Source organism: Pongo pygmaeus, chromosome 2, assembly GCF_028885625.2.
Source record: "Pongo pygmaeus isolate AG05252 chromosome 2, NHGRI_mPonPyg2-v2.0_pri, whole genome shotgun sequence".
NCBI lineage: Eukaryota > Metazoa > Chordata > Mammalia > Primates > Hominidae > Pongo > Pongo pygmaeus.
This window is the reverse complement of record NC_085930.1, coordinates 171,688,087-171,707,497: the sequence shown is the minus strand read 5'-3', so window position 1 is coordinate 171,707,497 and position 19,411 is coordinate 171,688,087.

Sequence of the window (19,411 nt, the reverse complement as noted above, 5' to 3'; positions counted from 1 at the left end):
TATGATCACTTGTTACTTCAGTTGTAGGCATCCTGATTAACTTTTTAACTTTTGTGAGATTATCAGATATAATCTATATTCAAGTAATTTACTTTATATTGCTTTTAATATATATTTTTATGATGATACAATACAATCAATTTTGTCTTATCTTCAACTGCAAATATACACATTAAATACATTTAGCTGAAATTTACATTGTAAAACACTTCTTCTAGCTTAAATGAAGCAGATATTAAGCTCTTAACATAATGTACTTCTGCCTACTTTGTGTTTGATCTCTAGAAGGTTTGACCTCCTTTTGAAAATTATAATGAATAGTATTTAAAAAACATTAAAATAATAAAACTATACCTATTACATCCTATAAAATGAAAGTTATTATCGATATTTTGTCTGGTAAAGATGATATTATAAAATCTAAACATGTGTAATTGTTAAGCTTTTGATAAAAACATGAATAGTACCAGTCATACTTAACAGAGTTGTAAGTGTTAAGGAGGGGGAATATCTCAAGTGTGCAAGCCCTTCAGTTTTTGCATATTCTCTCTAATCTTTCAAATGTAAAAATATGTTAAAGTTAGTGGAACTTCTTTTTAATTATAAAAAAAAATAATCATGGGATTATACAATGTCAGTGATAAAATGGGCCTTAGAGACTATCTAATTCAGTTCTGTGTTTTCACAGAAAAGAAACAAACAGATTTGAGGAAATTTAATGACTTTCAAATCTTGGGTTTCTCTCTTGCCCTATTATTTTTTAATTTTCATAACTCTTTCTTCCTGCTCTTCTTTTCTTCCCACTATACTACGTCCTGCCCTCCAGTCCTATGTTCTTTACTTTTTCAAATATTTTGAAACACCTTATTTTTTTGTTGGGCACTGTTGTGATAAACAAAGAGGAGTAAGACATAGTAAAATACTTCTGCAGAATATTTGGCAATATTTGTCAAAATCATAAATGCAAATCACTCATAAATATCATTTCTAATGATGTGTTTTACAAATATAATCACAAAATAACTATATAACAAAATCATTGGCATTTGTTGTTGTTTAACAAAACACTGGTATGATATAGGAAAAATGACTACAGATTCTGTAACACTCCTGCTATTGAGAATCAAGAACTTTTCTACTTCTCCTTGAAGCTGACCTGGCCTGTGACTGCTCTGGTTATAGGTTATCAAAGAAATGATGCTTCGCCTGTCTGAGGCATTGCCTCTAACAGAATTGGAAGCATCCACCTAGGTATTATGACCTCCGACTTGTTTGTAGGAAGGTCAACTACCATGCTGTATGTACTATATGGAAAAGCCTCTATCTCATTTGGAAAAGGCCAATTAAGTGCAAGCCTCTGGCTGTGTCCAGCAGGGCCCCAGACTTGTGAGATCATCCATCCTCTATAATCCAGCCTGGCCCGACCATCATCTAAATATTAATGAGTTACTCCAGTTGATACAATATGAATCAGAAAAATCAACCAGCTGAGTCCTGTGCATATTCCTTTTCCACAAAATACTTAGAGAGGATAAAATGGTAATTGCTTTAAGGAATAAGTCTTAGCTAGTTTGTTAGGCAGCAATATATAACTGGAAAAACTGGATACAATGTGTTTACAATGAAAAAATAAGCAACTATAAATAGTAGAAGTGAGCTCTTATTACCCAATATGGGATGATCTGTGAGATAAGTGCAAAGTAAGCTGCAAAATATTATCTATGTTATGTTTCTGCTTAAGACATTACATATTATCTAGCTACATGTTACAGCCGTATAATTAAAGCAATAGAATATCTTCAAAGATGCCCATAAAACTTACAACAGAGCTCAACTTTGGGAGGAAAAATAATAAATTCTAGATGTCTAGGTTAAAAAAAGACATGCATGTGTAGTGCAGAACCTGTAGCATTAAACCTTTTGCTATGGTGTATTACCTTTTTAGTAGAAATCAATGGGAAGTAAAACAAAACTAAACAAAACAAAGCTAATCCCAGTATACTCCTGACTTTCCTTAGTCTTACACTGCTTACTGCCTATTATTACATAAATGTAAGAATTTTAGCATGTATCCTTGTCTTTAGGGTGTCTTTTAGAATATTAAAATGATCAATAAGTTAATATTCAATAACTTAGCAAAACGTTTTATAAGATTCAGTTGGAATCTGAGGTTAAATTCTTTGCTGAGCAGATCTGGTCTTAAAAGAAATGTACAAATTGAGAACATTAGGTTTGCATTTCTAATCTTCCTCCATACCCCATACAGCATGTATAATGAAAGATGATTACACAGTAACTGCTAACACAGCTGGGAGGTGTTCTCTGAATAAGATTTTGTTCTCTCTTCATTTCAAAACAGCTTTTATTTCCATGACATCTTGCATAGAGCAGATGGTCTCAAAAGTTAAATTTGACCATGAATACTACATTAGCTGTCATGTACTTGGAAAGGAAGATTATAAACAAGAAAAACTTCCTTTTAAAATGTTTCATTCATTTTGCCTTTTATATCATATGTGTATGTTTTCATTTTGTAAAGAAAGTATTTAGCAAATATGGTTTATTTCTCTTTTATAACTTGATATTGCTTCATTTTATATCTGACCATTCAAATTCAAACAAGTAAGCATCTCAAGAGTCATTAATATGCAACAGGGCATTACAATCATATCAACAGCAGAGGAAAAGAAAAGAAAAAGGTTTTCTTATTGTTTTCCAGCCAGAGGATCAATATAAGCAGATGTTCTATTTTTGAGTTGCAAAGAAAATTAGCGCTTTTGTAGAATGTATACACAGAATTGAAATATCCTTGTCATCAAAAAATAGATCTTATCATGGAAGTGATGAGTGAGAAGACAAACATTTTGAAATGGGACTGTCACCTAAAACTATCTAATACTCATAATTTTTTTTCACTAAGAAGTCCACATTATTTGTACAAGCAATTCCAATAGCACCAAGAGATAATATTCTGGCTTTCATTGATTTGCTTTGTTTTTTGAGTGCAAGAAAAAATTATATAGGGAGAAAATCATTATCAGAGACAAAGTGTGACACAAGTAAGATTCAGAAAATTTCAAAACAAAATGAATAGAGGAAACTTCAGAAAATCATATAATGAATCTAATAATCTGAACTAATTTTGCCTAGACAGTTAAGATACAACTGAGCAGGTTTCTTTGTCACTGTCTTTATTTCATCCATTGCTCCTTCCTTAGCTTGATCCTGTCAGTACTGGGAAGGAGTGCAATATAGGAGTAAAAACACATAACTCAAAGTGAGAACCCTGGCTGCTGAGCCCTACAACTTCTTATCTGAGTGTCCTTTAGCAAGTTTAGCCTCTATCTGCCAAAGCTCTGCATATTTTAAACTGGAAAAATAATCATATCTTTATTATATTGTGAAATAACATAAAATGGGGACCAGACTTGAAGAATACCTGAGCAGACAAAGCCAACTAGGCCTCATAAGTGACCTTAACCATACTTGACTTGCAAACATAAGCAAAACTTAACTTGGGCCATTTTTGTAAATGACAACATTAAAGAAAAATAGAATTTAAGCTTAACCAATCAGACGCCACTAACTTTACATAGTTGTATAACCAGGAACTTTTCCAACAAAATAGATAAAGTAAGGCAACTGTATAAATGTAATAATTCAAAAATGTGCTTTGTTTTGCTTCTGCATTCACCCTGTAAAAGTCTGTTCCTTCTACTTCTTCATGAATTAAAGGAACACATGGAGCTAGAGAACCAAAAATAAACTGTGAAAAAAAAAATCATGGCTCAGTTTATCTTTTAACATGCAACAGTTACTTGAGACTATACAATTGAAAGCACTCTAACAATGTTAACCATTATTCATATTTAGTAGTAAGAGAGAAATTCAGAGATTCACTGCTGCATCTCTTTTTTTTTTTCTTTTTTCTTTTTTGAGACAGTGTTTCACTCTTTTTGCCCAGGCTGGAGTCCAATGGCGCGATCTCGGCTCACTGCAACCTCCGCCTCCCGGGTTCAAGGATTCTCCTGCCTCAGCCTTCCAAGTAGCTGGGACTACAGGCACCTGCCACCATGCCCAGCTAATTTTTTTTTTGTATTTTTAGTAGAGACGGGGTTTCACCATGTTGGCCAGGGTGGTCTCGATCTCTCAACCTCGTGATCCACCCGCCTTGGCCTCCCAAAGTGCTGGGATTACAGGCGTGAGCCACCGTGCCCGGCCCATTTCTTTATTTGTCTCATCTAATTGTATGCAGGGTTACTCAATACTTTCAACACAAAAGAGCCAATGTAATACTAAACTCATCAGAGAAAAAAAAAAGTCAACCTTCCAGGTAACACTTCTACATAGTACAAATTCCCACGTAACCATCTAGTTTGCTTAACATTGAATTGGTTAATTTCTAAAATGTACTATTTCTAATAAGCAGCTGTATACTGGCAATCATTTTATCCTTATATCTTTGTTATGAAATCCCATTTATTTATTTGTCAAATCAAAATCTCTATACTGAATTTCGACAACATTCCAAAAATTATGCAGTGCTCTTTGGATGTAAAAAGCATAGGTGGCCTTCTCTTGATGGAATTCAATGTCTATCAGAGGAAAGAGAAGATCATAAAACTAAATATTATAAAATGTGATAAGTGCTATTCTTGTCTTGTGACCACAGTAATCTCAAGTACAGAACAGAAAACATTTGAATCTACAGTGGAGGGCAAAGGAATAGCACAATGTGGACAAGTTGTTACAGAGGCCAACGCATTCAGAACTAAGGGAAAAAGCAGACGATAAAGTTATATGCATGAGCCAGATAGTGAAGTGTCCATGATATTATGCTAAAGAGTTTCATCATATTTCTATATGAAGAAGAGTATTACAAAAGGTTACCACTCACAGGAGATAATAGGGTCAAGATCCAGGTTAAGGCTGCCTCTGAGATGAAATCAGAGATGAGTTTCTCCAGTGTGCATATTTCCTTTTCGCATCATTGAGTGAACTTGAGTGAAAGGTATATTGGTATATTTATGCTATTTTTACAATATTTTGTAAATCTATAATTACTTCAAAATAAAATGTTTAAATCTTTAACAAAGAGAATAGAAACATTCATTCAAACATTACTTCTATTTATGTGCAACTCCAAAATTGACAGTCATTTTCTGAATATTTCCAATAAGAATATCATTCAAACAAAGACCCAGGAACCAGGTAAGCAAAATAATGACAGCAATAAAAATAAACTATCCAACAGTTTATTCTTTTATTTATTTGTTACATAATGTAATGTTGTCTTCTTTGTAACATTGTTAACAAATCTGTTAAATTCAGGAATATTAGTCATTAAAAACTAAGTTCCATTATAAAAAGTGAAAGAAAACTCTAAATTCACTATTATAGCATAAAAGCTAAGGAAAACATAAGTCTTTTGCTATAAAAATATTTATATACAAGTATATAAAATATTTAAACCTATATCTATTGAGCAAATGGTACAAATTAAAGATATAAAATACCCTAACTCATGTAGAGTTAGCATTAAAATAATAATACATAATATAAATGCATTATGATATATCATATGATAATCATAAAGTATTTCAGAATTTAGAAAAATACTTTGGATGCTAACCAAAATAAAAACTTGAAATTTCTCCCTGTAGTTATCAAAGCTTATGTTATATAAAAAATTTTCTCAATAATAATAATACACAACATAAAGGTCAACAGAATTTGTGCCTCCCAGCTGTTGGATTTGCTCAGGTGAAATACTTAGCTAGAGCAACATTGAATATTTGATAGAGATTTTATTTTTTCTTTCAGCTGTTCATATATTGGACCATTAAATGACATCAATTGTTAGAAAGAACATCTGAATTTTGCCAGTTCCCATTTATTTATATTCTGATACCCATCACAGAGAGATGTACATAACAAATTTAAATAGATAATTTTCAAATCCATGGGGGTATTTCAAACACAAGAGATCTTGGGAAATTCACACACCCCTAATAATAGGGAAAAAATTGCTAGATTTGATTATAATGAACCCCTATGGTTAATATAATGGGCATTTAAATTGGAATTTTAAAAGCTTAGGCACTAATTAATGTGATTAATTTCAATAAAGACCACGAAATCAAGAAACTAACTTTGTATGATGATGTTTAGAAGGTTAATTCTAGCTTTCTCTTGTGCTCTGTTAGAGAAAACTATTGAAAATATGCCCTATCTCAAAAGTTAATTAGTATTAATAAATATAACCTGCATAGCCACACACTTGATGGAAATTTTATACTTTTCATTATCTAATCATATATTGTTTCTGATCAAACTTAGACATTTCTTTTCCATGTTCTCAAATAGCAAATTGATTCTTTTTTAAAAATCTCAGAAAACATATTTCAGTCATTATTACATTCTTCTGTTTCCTATATTCAGAGAAGAACCAGCAATCATTAAGGCTTAGCTTGATTTGGTTTTCTGTCATAAGTGTCAAGGATAAAAAATACTTTACAGCACAGCTATAAAGTGTGTCAATATGTCAATATGATTAAAGTACCAGTTGTTTTTTGCTATAAATAGTGCTCTGTAGCAGATCAGGAGTTCTGCAAATGATATTTACTCTACTAAAGTAATAAAAAGAATAATCATGTAGCAGAAATTTACATCTCATAAGAAAAAAATGGTAAATTCTAAATTAAGTTACTGTTGAAACTTTCTATTTTATTTTTTCCATTAAAAAAGCATTTGATATAACAGAGGTTGCTATTAGTATTCAAAAATGTGCTTCTGAGCTTACTTAGCTGCCTCAGCATTTTAGTACTAAAGTTAAAAGTAAGAAGTAACAAAAACCTAATGAGATTGTTCAGTAGGTGCAGCTGGTCACCATTATGGAATCAGAGCATAAGCAGCATTGTTCATATGGTATTTCTGGTAATGGACATTTTTCTTGTCCTGACCTCTGAATATCGGATAACATGCTGATCCTGTAAGTCAGTCAGGTTTCATATTACAGATATCACTGGTAGCAATAGTCCCATATTATTAGCAAGGTCTTAAATAGATTGAAATTTAGTTTATACAGAAAACAAAAATAAAAAAAAAAAAAAACACAGGCCACAGGGGCTTTAGAATCTTTGATTACTTGTTGCTAAGTTTTATTTCTGCAATGAAGTGCACCTACAATGCTGGTTCCACCTGTGCTGAGACAAGAATTATATTTAATTGAAAATCATTTTCTCTGAAATTATTTCTAACCTTAGGTCAACAATTTTATGTACTCTACTTGCTGGAGGGTATATGTTAGTTGCCTGATTAGATTACATTACCTAGGTACATGTTGGAAGTCATTGAACAGTTAAACCTCTTGTGTTTAGATTATTTTGCAGAATAATAGACTATAAATAAATACTGCTATTCTTGTGCCATATACTCAAAGTAGCCAACTGAGCATACCTTTTCTGCATGCAAATTCCGAGAAAAAAAAAAAGCTAGGTAAGTCAAGATTTATTCAAAAATATTTTTATAGCATTTCTGTTTAAAAATGACATTTTGGGGGAAAATGCATGAAATATAGAATAATGAACTAAACATTCTTTCAGAACACTAATAAACATCTTGAAGGCAGATAATACGTAATAAATAGATGATATTTAGATAAATATAATAGATATAACACCACTTACAAAGACAATATTAGGATTTTACTTCCGGAAAAATAGCTTTCAATATTTCTCTCATTAAATACAACTCAAAACCTTACACGTCATACATAAAACTAACCTAAGACAATTCTGAAAGGGGAGATGAGACATACTGACTACAGACCTTACCACTCATGGAAAGGCATCTGGTAAGTTTCTTAGGTTTTGTTTTTGCCTCCTAAATGTCTGATGTGGTACTAAAGAAGCCAGCAACCCAGAAATGCCAATAGGAGTAGATTTAAAAAGTCCCTCAAGGCTGGGCATGGTGGTTCACACCTGTAATCCCAGCACTTTGGGAGGCAGAGGTGGGCGGATCACGGGGTCAAGAGATCGAGACCATCCTGGCTAACACAGTGAAACCCCGTCTGTACTAAAAATACAAAAAATTAGCTGGGCATGGTGGCAGTCACCTGTAGTCCCAGCTACTTGGGAGGCTGAGGCAGGAGAATGGCCTGAACCCAGGAGGCGGAGCTTGCAGTGAGCCGAGATTGTGCCACTGCACTCCAGCCCGAGCGACAGAGTGAGACTCCGTCTCAAAAAAAAAAAAAAAAAAAAAAAAGTCCCTCAAAATTTCTGCTGCCTTTAGCCTAAGAATCAGGAAAGGAGCAGCCTAGCAATATAAAAACCTTTTAGACAACTGCTTGGCTACAGAAAAAGGGCACAGAAAATACAGGTTCCCGCTCCAATCTCTACCACCAAAGCTTGAGTGGAGAGGCTAGATTTCCACCCTCTCAAGGTTATAAAGTAGCTCTCCAATCCACTGTCACCCTTGCCCAGATGGTGTCAGAAAGAGCCATGTAGGGAGCTTGGACTTTCATCCTCTGTCAGGGAGGTGAGTGAGGGAGGTCAGGATGGAATGTGATAAAAATCACTCTCCCCTTGAGTTTTAGAGAAAACCGTTAAGTTGCACAAACTTCAACTAAACCCCACTCTTCCCTGCAAAGTTATAAACTTCCACTCTTCCTCTCTGATAAAGTGATGTCAAATAAGACCTAGCAGAGAGTCAGGGCTTTCACCACCACCTAGTCTCAAGGCCACCAGTCCCAGGTGTCTATGGAGGCTACATAGGGAGAAGTAATGATGTACTCTTTCTCCTCCAGCCAAGGAAGTATCAGTGGATGCCTAAAGGAGAGTGAAACATTTTATCCCCACCCAACAGTAATGAAAAGTCCCCATCTTTGGCAGCCAGCAGAGACTCAATGAGGAAAATGGAGTTTCACTTCCATCTACCAATAACCAGGCAGCATTTCTTTTTTTCTCTGTCAGAGTGGTGTTAGGGGAAGCCAGATAAACAGAAAGTTTAAATAATATCCAGAGTCTCATAAGATAATACCCTAAATATGTAGTTTAGAATACAAATTACACAGCATACCAAGAAGCAGAAAGATGTCCAGCGGAATGAAAAAAAAGGCATCCAATGGATGCCAACACTAAAATAACACAGATATTAAAATATGGCAAACATTTTAAAGCAGGCATCTTAAAATATTTCAATGAGTAATTATAAGTATACTTGAAATTAAGAAAAATAGAAAGTCTCAGCAAAAGTATAAAAGATATAAGAAACAAGTAATTTTTTTAAAAAAATCAACAAAATGACCAAAACTTTCAAAAATTCAACAAATGGAATCAATAGAAGAATGGAGAGACAGAGGAAAGAATCAGATAAGGAAAAAATAGATTAAAACAAATAACCCCACCTGAATAACAAAGAGATAACATAGTTTAAAAAAATTAACATATCCCCAGGAAACTGTGAGAATATCTTTTTTTAAAAAATCTGACCTCTGTGTCACTAGGATTTCATATGAGAGGAGAAAAAATGGGAGAAGGAAAAATACTTGAAGAAATAATGGCTAAACCCTTCTAAAATTTGGCAAAAGATATAAACCTAGATGATGAAGAAACTGTGCAAACCCTAAACAGGGTAAACACATCGGGAGTTACAAACACCAAGATGCATCATAGTCAAACATCTGCAAACTACAGAGAAACATAACATTCTTAAAGCAGTGAGGAAAAAAATAAAACCTCACCACTAAGGGAAAAACAATTCAAACAAAAGTGAACTGCTCGTTGGAAATCATGCAGGGTAGAGAACGTGATAAACTATTTTTCAAGTTCTAAAATAAAAGAACTGGCATCCCAGAGTCCTATGTTTATATAAAATAATCTTTAAGAATTAAAAGGGCAATCCAAATATTTTCAGATAAATGAAAACTATGAGAGTTGGTGCCAGCAGGCTTACTCTCAAAGAATGGTAAAGAAGGAAACTTTGAATATCAGGAAGCAATAAAGAACAGCAGGGAAAGGTAAAACTATGGGTAAGCACAATAGTAAGCACAATAATTACATTAAAGGTAATGTAACACCCAAAAAAGTGAAAAATTAGTATAATATTAAAAAATCTGACCCCAAAATACACTGTTTACATGAAATTCACCTCAAATATGTCAATATAGGCAGGTTGAAAGAAAAAGGGTGGAAACAATGAAGTCCAAGATTGGGAATTGAAACTACCTTTACAAGATTATGACAGTATGAGACATATGACATAGTTGACTCCATCTTGCTTCTGACCCCCAAGCAGTCTTTGGTCATTCCTGGGTGTAGGCCAGATTTTAGTTAATAGTTTAATTTTGAAATAAGAATAATAGTCCCTCCCTAAAACTAATCCCCTTCTTGTTCAGGGGCTGAAAACACCTTTGCAAGACTAATGTAAGGCCACAAGATTAGGATTATGGAAGGGACCTGAATTCTGCTAAAATGTAGGTGTAGTTTCTGTAGTCCCTTATCACTCAGGAGTTGTATGGCCAGAGGTCACAAGATTTGTGACTATCCCAATTGAGTCTAAAGGTAACATCAATATTTTAGTGTTGGTGGGACTTTTCCTTAGTTTAGCTAAAGACAGGGTTCTTTGTCCCACAGCCACGAAAATTCAAGCTCACAGATAATTTGAATGGTGAGTAAGACAGGGTTGTATTTGGTTAAAAGGAAGAAAAGGGGGAAACAAGGACTCTTCTAGGGCAGAGTCCCTGCTAGAGTGCTTTACACCTGCAGCCTGAATCCCAGGTTCCACACAGGAAGAGGAGGGGCCGGGCTCCTCCCCGCTGCAAATGACAAACTTCCTGAGGCTCCACCCCAGCCTGCATTTCCAGTGCACAGGCCTGTTGAAGTTTCCCCAGGGACCCTCTCCCACCTGGCTGTCTCATTTCCCCCTCTAAAGAAGTACATCTAACAGCCATTAGATTAAGGATGAGGACGAAGACAGATCTTAACAGCTTCCTGCTGACAGAGAGCACTGTTTTGGGGAAATGGCAGTCAGAGCTCCCTCAGAGGCCTACTTAAGGGTTCCCAGCAGAAGGGGCCACCATCAGAGGCTTTCGTTGCATGACCACTTGGAGGTTGATTGCCTGAAGACAAGAAGAGACAAAGTGGGCTATTATAAAGCAGGTATCAAAACAAAACAAGGGGAGGGGTAAGGACAAATGCCTGACTTGCAAAAAACTTCACCCTTTTGCTGCCACGTTGGGCTTCTGGGTTCCCGTCCCCTGAGCCCAATCCTAAGCCAACAGTTTAAGGACTGGGAAATTACGTCTTTCCAGTTTGGAGGATGCATCTGAGGGGAGTGTCTCATAGTAGAGAGACACAATTACCTATTAGTGAACAGAGAACTGAGGAGAAGAAAGGAAAAAAGAAGACACCTTTTAAAGGAGCCCTAGAGGTTCAGGATGCATTTGAAAGGGGTACAGACTGAAGATGAATGGCTACTCATCTAGAAAGAGTGAGGCAGGCATCCCTTATTCTCTTCTCTTCCTAGTGGATACCCGGCCTATGTGAGGGAGGGAAGGAAGAGCATCCTTTTTCTGTCTTCTGTCCTTGCATTCCTGAGTCCCAGTGACCTTGGCAGATCCCTCCATCAGTGGCAAAGTGGCTTGCACCCATGAAGCAGGGAGGGCCTAGAGAATAGGAGTTATCTGTTCTCACCTATGTCTCTATCCCCCCTACTGTCAGTAGCCTTAAAGTTTCCTAGACTTCATTTATGCCATGGATATCAATGAGGCCTTTATCCATGAAACAGGAAGCTTGAGGTTGGCTTAATTGGCAGGAATGAGCCACGCTTACCTGTGCTGTGCCTTTTAACCTCTGTTGCCATTTGCCTCTGGATCTCTGAGATCCAGTTTTCCTTCCTAGGGCTTTGACTCGAAGCTTGGAATTAAGTTTGGGAAAACAGCGTTTCCTCAGAGGGTTGCATGGACTCATTATCATACGCCAAATAATAAGGTAAAACTGTGAAACTGAGTCCTCTTCCAACAGGGGAGAGAAAAGGATGTCTTGTGATACATTCAGATAAATGGTAGCTATAGTTACGCTTACTAGGATTTGGGTTCATGTTGATGGCTTTGGTTGATTCCCTTGTTCTTCGGTTCCCAAAAAGGAAAAAGGAAACCTCCAAGTGGTGGGCATCCTGTTTATTCCAGTCATCAGGCAGGATTTGCAGGATAATTGCTCAGAACTAGAATATTGATCCAGATTTTTACATTACCCATTTCTCTTGTTCTTTCTGAGCTACAGCTGGAGATTGATGGTAGATTCACAGGAACGAGACGGGTTATTCTAACATGCAGGCAGAAATTTAAAAACAACTAGTGAGTTTAGAATTTCATGACAAATATATGATATGTTTTGAAATATAATTTCTCCGTCTCTAGTCTTCATTTTCGTTAAAAAAAATTATGATAGGAATGAGTGGTTTGCAAAGTAGACTTTAGTCTTATACTTGGCCTGATTATTTGCATAAAGTGCAAAAAGAATAATTATTTCTACATAGGTCTTTTGGATTAGCTTTGATGGAAGTTTGTTCCACAAGGAATCTCGGATGAGATCTTTTAAAGCCATTCCCAACCATGGGTTTATCCTCAAATACCTATGAATTCGGTGATTCTCTCCTTGTAAAGTCCCACAATAAACCTGGAGCTCCTGGACCTGTTAGAAAGTGACACTCTTTACTGACCATAAGTCAGAACTGATCATAAGTCTATGCACAGGGACTGCATAGACAAGGGTATGAGGCCAGTTTCCCCACTGGGCTTTTATTGGCTCTGCAATTCAAGATTGACTCCTTAAAGGGAAGCATACCTTTCTAGTCAAAGCTTTGGTAAAATATCAACTTTCTCCAGTTGTGTTCTATTGCAAAAGAAAAATGGATTATTATTGCATGGATGCAAACAACTATATTGCCATAATAATATTCACAGATAGTTTACCAAATTTTAGAGGGGCCAGGCAGAGAGAAATAAACATGCTCTAATTTTTTTTCATAAAAGTATGCCTTTCTTAATTATTAAAGGCTGAAAATATTTCAAAATAAGTTTCTGTGACTCTGAAAAACACAACAATAATCAGCAATATTCCAAGCAAAAGTTAAAAAGATGCTTCAGCTTTCTGAGTCCAGTCCATTTAGTTAACTCTTGTTTTGCTTATACTTGTGAGCATTTCAGGTCTTCATGAGTCCTGTACATTTTCCTGTATTCCAATGTCACAATATCCAAAGTTATCAGAAGCCTGTATTTGAAAGCACCTGTTAAAGTTCTATAGCCTATTATAAACCATCTTTTGAAAAGGATTAAAACTTGACAACAATTTTCTGTGAATAGCTAAATGTCCAGAGTAGTTATAGTTAGAAACACAATTGACAAAGATATTTGGTTATCTCCTTGGTTTACAATAATTTAACATAACAACCTTAATTATGATTGATAGCATATACTTAGATTTTAGAATTTTAGAAATCCCATACAATTTGAGAACATATATTACCACTATTCACCAAAATATAAACTAAAGATTGAACATCATTTTGGCAATCTCATGTACCTAAATATGTTAAATAACCCTATTTACCTCTCTTTTTTGGATACTTTATGAGTCCTCTGAAGTATCCAAAAAGCCAGGTGTCAGGAAAGGCAATTTTGAGACTTAAGTTTGATTTTGGGAAGGCTGTTAAATATGTTAAGTTTTAAAAACTTGATGTGATGAAATGGAATTTCAGATTACCATGAGACATTTATTTTGCCAAAATTGAGAGACAGTACTAGCTGAATTTCCTAGGCAAACTAAGAGTTCCTAAGCCTAGCTGGGGAAGGTGACCTCACTCACCTTTAAACAAGGGGCTTGTAACTCAGCTTACACCAGACCAATCAGGTAGTAAAGAGAGCTCACTAAAATACCAATTAGGCTAAAAGAAGGAGGCAAAGAAATAGCCAATCATCTATCACCTGAGAGCACAGAGAGAGGGACAATGATCAGGATAAACCCAGGCATTTGAGCCAGCAGTGGCAACCCCCTTTGGGTCCCCTCCCCTTGTATGAGAGCTCTGTTTTCACTCTATTAAATCTTGCAACTGCACACTCTTCTGATCTGTGTTTGTTCTGGCTTGGGCTGAGCTTTCACTCACCATCCACCACTGCTGATTGCTGTCGTCACAGACCCGCCACTGACTTCCACCCCTCCAGATCTGGCAGAGTGTCTACTGGCTTCTGATCCAGCAAGGCGCCCATTGCTGCTCCCAATCGGGCTAGAGGCTCACCACTGTTCCTGTGAGTCTAAGTGCCCGGGTTCATCCTAATCGAGCTGAACTCTCTTCCATGACCCACAGCTTCTAATACAGCTATAACACTCAACGCATGGCCCAAGGTTCCATTCCTTGGAATCCGTGTGGCCAAGAACCCCAGGTCAGAGAACAAAAGGCTTGCTGCCATCTTGGGAGCAGCCCGCCACCATCTTGGGAGCTCTAAGAACAAAGACCCACCAGTAACAAAATGATGACTCAGAAATTTGAAAGAAGCAAAAGCCTTTTATAACCCTTTATATATTTTGCCAAAGAGCAGATTAACATTTTAAAAATACCGTGTTGTGTTTTTATTTCAATGATCAAATTACAGAAAAACCATATAATACCCTTTTGAGTTCAGTCAATATGTTTACATAGAGAACCCCTTCTGCAAGAATAATTTCCAAAATTGTTCCACCACTTGTTCAAACCTTCAGTTTTTCCCTGTCTACCTCAAAACAATCCTTTAACCCTAGGAAAAACTACATTTCCATGTCTTCTTATAATCTTTTACTAAAAAATACATTTTACTGTTCTCACCCACCTTGAATGTAAATCTATTTCTAATAGTTTCAATTACATGTTATAATGGTAATGCCTAGCAATTTTTAACTTTAAATTGGTTGTTTAACTTTAAATGGTAAGTTGTTTTAACTGTGTGCTGAATGCAGTCAGGTTTTGCCTCCTTAATTAAGGGTGTGGTTAGTTCTACATGTCCTCAGGCCTTACCAGCTGTGAAGCTGGCAATACAGACAGTTCCCAAAACCCAAAAAGCAGTTTGTAACCTCAAAACACTTAGCAAACCTTGCATCTGACCTGCATTTTACCAATAGTTTTAAGGGGTGTTTTTATTTCTCAAAGATTAAAGTCATGTGAACTGAAAGGTACCACAGTGTTTAACTTTAAAAAAATAATTGATCCAAGTGCTTGTCTTTCTTTAGGCCAAATTAATTAGTGCTCTTTTTACAGACATCACACACAGTACACACACAGGCAGGAGGAAACCCATTTGCTGGGTGGGGCACTATAAAGGACAAGGCTAGGAAAACATGCAGATAATGGGACCAGAGAGAGCTCATTCCCTAAGGCAGGATTGCTGAGCAAAGCCTTGCCAAGCAGTTACTGGCCATTCCCCCAGCAGGTAAATCAAGATGGAGGCTTGCAGCACAAACCATACAGATACGCAAGGCACACTAGATTGGCCATAGCCCAAGACTAGCCCCACAAGTCCCTTTTCACAAATAAAGCTTTACAGACAATATAAACAGTGATAGCTGGGGGGCCCTGGCCTAGAAAGCATCTTCTAAAAAAAAAAAAAAAAAAAAAGCTTGCTTAAAACTTATTGCTGATGGGGCAGAGAAGGGGTTTAAAAATGCCTGGAGAAGAACCCTTATTCTTATGCCATTGGTTCCTCCACCAAGAGAAAAGCTTAATTACTGTCTGATGCAGTAAGGCCCCTTGGCTGGAGAAGGGGAAGGCTCTGGTCGTGTGTGGTGGAAAACGCTCACCAGAGGGACCGCTGGGCCATGCGTTCCAGCCATGGCAAAGAAGGGAAGGTTAGTTCCCCCCAAAAAAGAAAAGGGCCATAAAAAGGCCCAGGAGTGAAGTGGGGAGGTGGGGGAGGCACAGGTATTGGGGGCCTGGTTCCCCCATCCTCGGAAGTCTGAGGATAAAAAGGCAACAGTGAGAGGTTTTGAGTCCATATTTCACTCAACACTTCTTGAGCACCACCTTGCATGCTGGAACTGTTGTAGGATTTTTCTTTGATTCAGCTAAAGACAGGGTTCTTTGTCCCATGGCCATGAAAATTCAAACTCGCAGACAATTTGAATGGTAAGTAAGACAGTTTTATTGGGCAAAAAGGAAGAAAGGAGGGAAACGGGAACTCTAGCTAGGCCAGAGTTCCTGATAGAGTGCTTCATACTTGCAGCCTGAATCGCAGGTTCCACACAGGAAGAGTAGGAGCCAGGCTTCTCCTTGGTGCTAATGGAGGGAACTTCCTGAGGCCCCGCCCCCTTGGATAGGCTGGTTGGTGGTGCTCCAGCGACCTTCTCCCACCTGGCAGTCTCATTAGAACCTAAGATTGGTCTTTTGAAAATATTTTTTAGATGTCTACATTCTGGCAAATGACAGAATCTACCCAGACCCATGACTCACGACTCAACCTGTTCCCTGTCCACACCCAGATGTGGACTCCATGCAGGAGAACTCTTTTCCACACACCTGTGATTTCGTCCTCATCCAATCAGCAACACCCATTCCCTAGCTCTCTGCCCATAGGTAAACTTATGTCATAGGGGTTTGTTGTACAGATTATTTTATCACCCAGGTATTAAGCCTAGTACCCAATTGTTATTTTTTCTGCTTCTCTCCCTCCTCCCACCTTCTACACTCTGCCCTCAAGTAGACCCCAGTGTCTGTTGTTCTCTTTTTTTGTGTTCATATGTTCTCACTTTTAGCTCCCACTTACAAGTGAGAACATGCAGTATTTGATTTTCTTTTCCTGTGTTAGTTTGCTAAGGATAATAGCCTCCAGCTCCATATATGTTCCTGCAAAAGACATGATCTCATTCTTTCTGTGAATGCATAGTATTCTATGGTATAGATGTACCATGTTTTCTTTATTCAATCTGTCATTGATGGGCATTTAGGTTGATTCCATGTCTTTGCTGTCATGAATAGTCCTGTAATGAACATTCTTGTGCATGTGTCTTTATGGTAGAATAATTTAGATCTCTCCAGGTATATACCCAGTAATGGGATTGTTGGGTCAAATGGTATTTCTGCTTTTAGCTCTTTGAGGAATCACCATACTGCTTTCTACAATAGCTGAAATGATTTAAATAATTTACACTCCCATCAACAGTATATAAGTATTCCCTTTTCTCTGCAACCTTGCCAACATCTGGTATTTTTTGACTTTTTAATAATAGCCTTCTCACTGGTGTGAGATGGTATCTTATCGTGGTTTTGATTTGCATTTCTCTAATAATCAGTGATATTTAGCTTTTTTCATATGCTTATTGGTTGTCAAATGGCATCTAATTAAACTTTAGTGCTTCTGCACAGGAAAAGAAAACTATCAAGAGAGTAAACAGACAACCTACAGAATGGGAGAAAATATCTGCAAACTGTGCATCTGACAAAGATCTAATATCTAGCATCTATAAGGTACTTAAACAAATTTACAAAAGGAAAACAACCCCATTAAAAATTTGACCAAGGGCATGAACAGACACTTTTCAAGAGACAAATATTTAGAGTGGAATTAATTCAGAATTCATTTAGCCACATGTAAGATGTTCTGTTGAAGGTCTACTTATCCATTGTGTTTGTAACTGCTATTCAAAAATGTAGATTATATAATTATTAGAACAAAACAAAAGCTAACCAAATATTAGAAAGGAGTCAGATGTTACCCATTTGGAGGCTGTAAATATTTTGTTTCTGTATAACTAAGTCTTCCTGAAAAATTTTAGTACAATTTGAGAACAGTGCTAAAAGACAAGGCTTAGAACTTAATTAATGACTTCATAGCCAGTGAGAACACCAAGGAGATTTACTACTCTAGAGGTATATGTTTATATTTTCAAAGCAGCCTGAGATCCCTGGGACCCTATAGATATTCCTGATTGGTAAAGCTGGAGACTCTAGTCTTAGCTCCTTCCCTTGAAGAGATTTATTTATGTTTTAAAGTATAAGATTTTAGGATCCTTCTTATTATATTTCTATGGAGACTTTCTCAGAAGGGGAAAGTGGGGACAGCAGTTTCCTCTCATTCCTAATAAATGCACTGTTCCTACACTATAATACCAACTTGGTATATTAGGATGACATCTGATTTTCATTACATCATCCTGGAAGGAATAGGAGATTGGCACCCTGACATGGTGGCACAGGAAAACTGGGGCATTATTTGCTGTGAGCAAATAATCATCTGCTCTGTTTCAGAAACCTTGCATTGGCATTTAGCATAATATTAATAATTTTTTTCAAAACAATATCCTCTCCAGATTCATTTTTCTTTGTATTGGTGAGATTGGTTTCTTTTATTTTCAATTAAAGAAGTAATTGGTCATGAAGATCCTTCTATAAGAAATATTGGCAAATATAATAGAGAAATTCTTCAAATTAACATTTAGAATGAGGCAGAGGAACAATAATGCATAGAAATTTAACTATATGGGGGCATTTAAATAGAGCTCGTATTAATATTTTACATATTTTTGACTAAAATACAGTTTTATATACACACACACAAAGATTTTTTTCTCTGACTCCTGAAACTTGTCCTAAGGACATCTGTGCACTTCACTTTAAAAATTCTGTTTTAACAAGAGCTCTACTGTTGGTTCAGCAAGAACACCCCACTCTGTATCTGATCACCTTGAATATCTGATCAGGTTTCTTAACCTCTACAATCTCTCAAGTGATGTCTGCACTCACTGGCCTGTCTTCAGCAAGAATCCTGTTGAAAATTCATTTAGCCAGAATCCCCTTTATTTCTGATGATTCCTCTTAGTAATTTTCCATCCACTGATCCTCACCCTGCTCTTTGGATATGAATTCCCACTTGCCCATGCTGTGTTTGGAGTTAAGCACACTCTCTCTCACCCACTGCAAAATCCATTATAGTGGTTCCTATATCTGCTGAGGTGGTCCTGACTGCATTTTGCCTTACCATGCTTTAGCAAGTGCCATTGAATAAATTTTAACTTAAATTAGAAAATCTAAGAATAACTAATGAATTTTAGTATTTATTCTCAAATAAAAGCTTCTATAATATTTTTATAATGGCTGAATTTTCAGATGTACGTGATTGAGTTCCTGATACATATGTATGACAAACATGTACTATGTAGCATCTGAAAGAGTAACATAATTTATAAATATATCTCACATATTAGATGTGAGAAAGACAAATATATATATATGTATATATGAATATGTATATATTTGCATGTGAAATTATGAAACAGTCCACGAGATCATCCTCACTTCTGACACCAGCTACAGATTTGGGGATTTTTAACACCATTTTTAAGTTCAATAATTCACTGGAAGAATTCACAGAACTCACTGAAAACTGTCA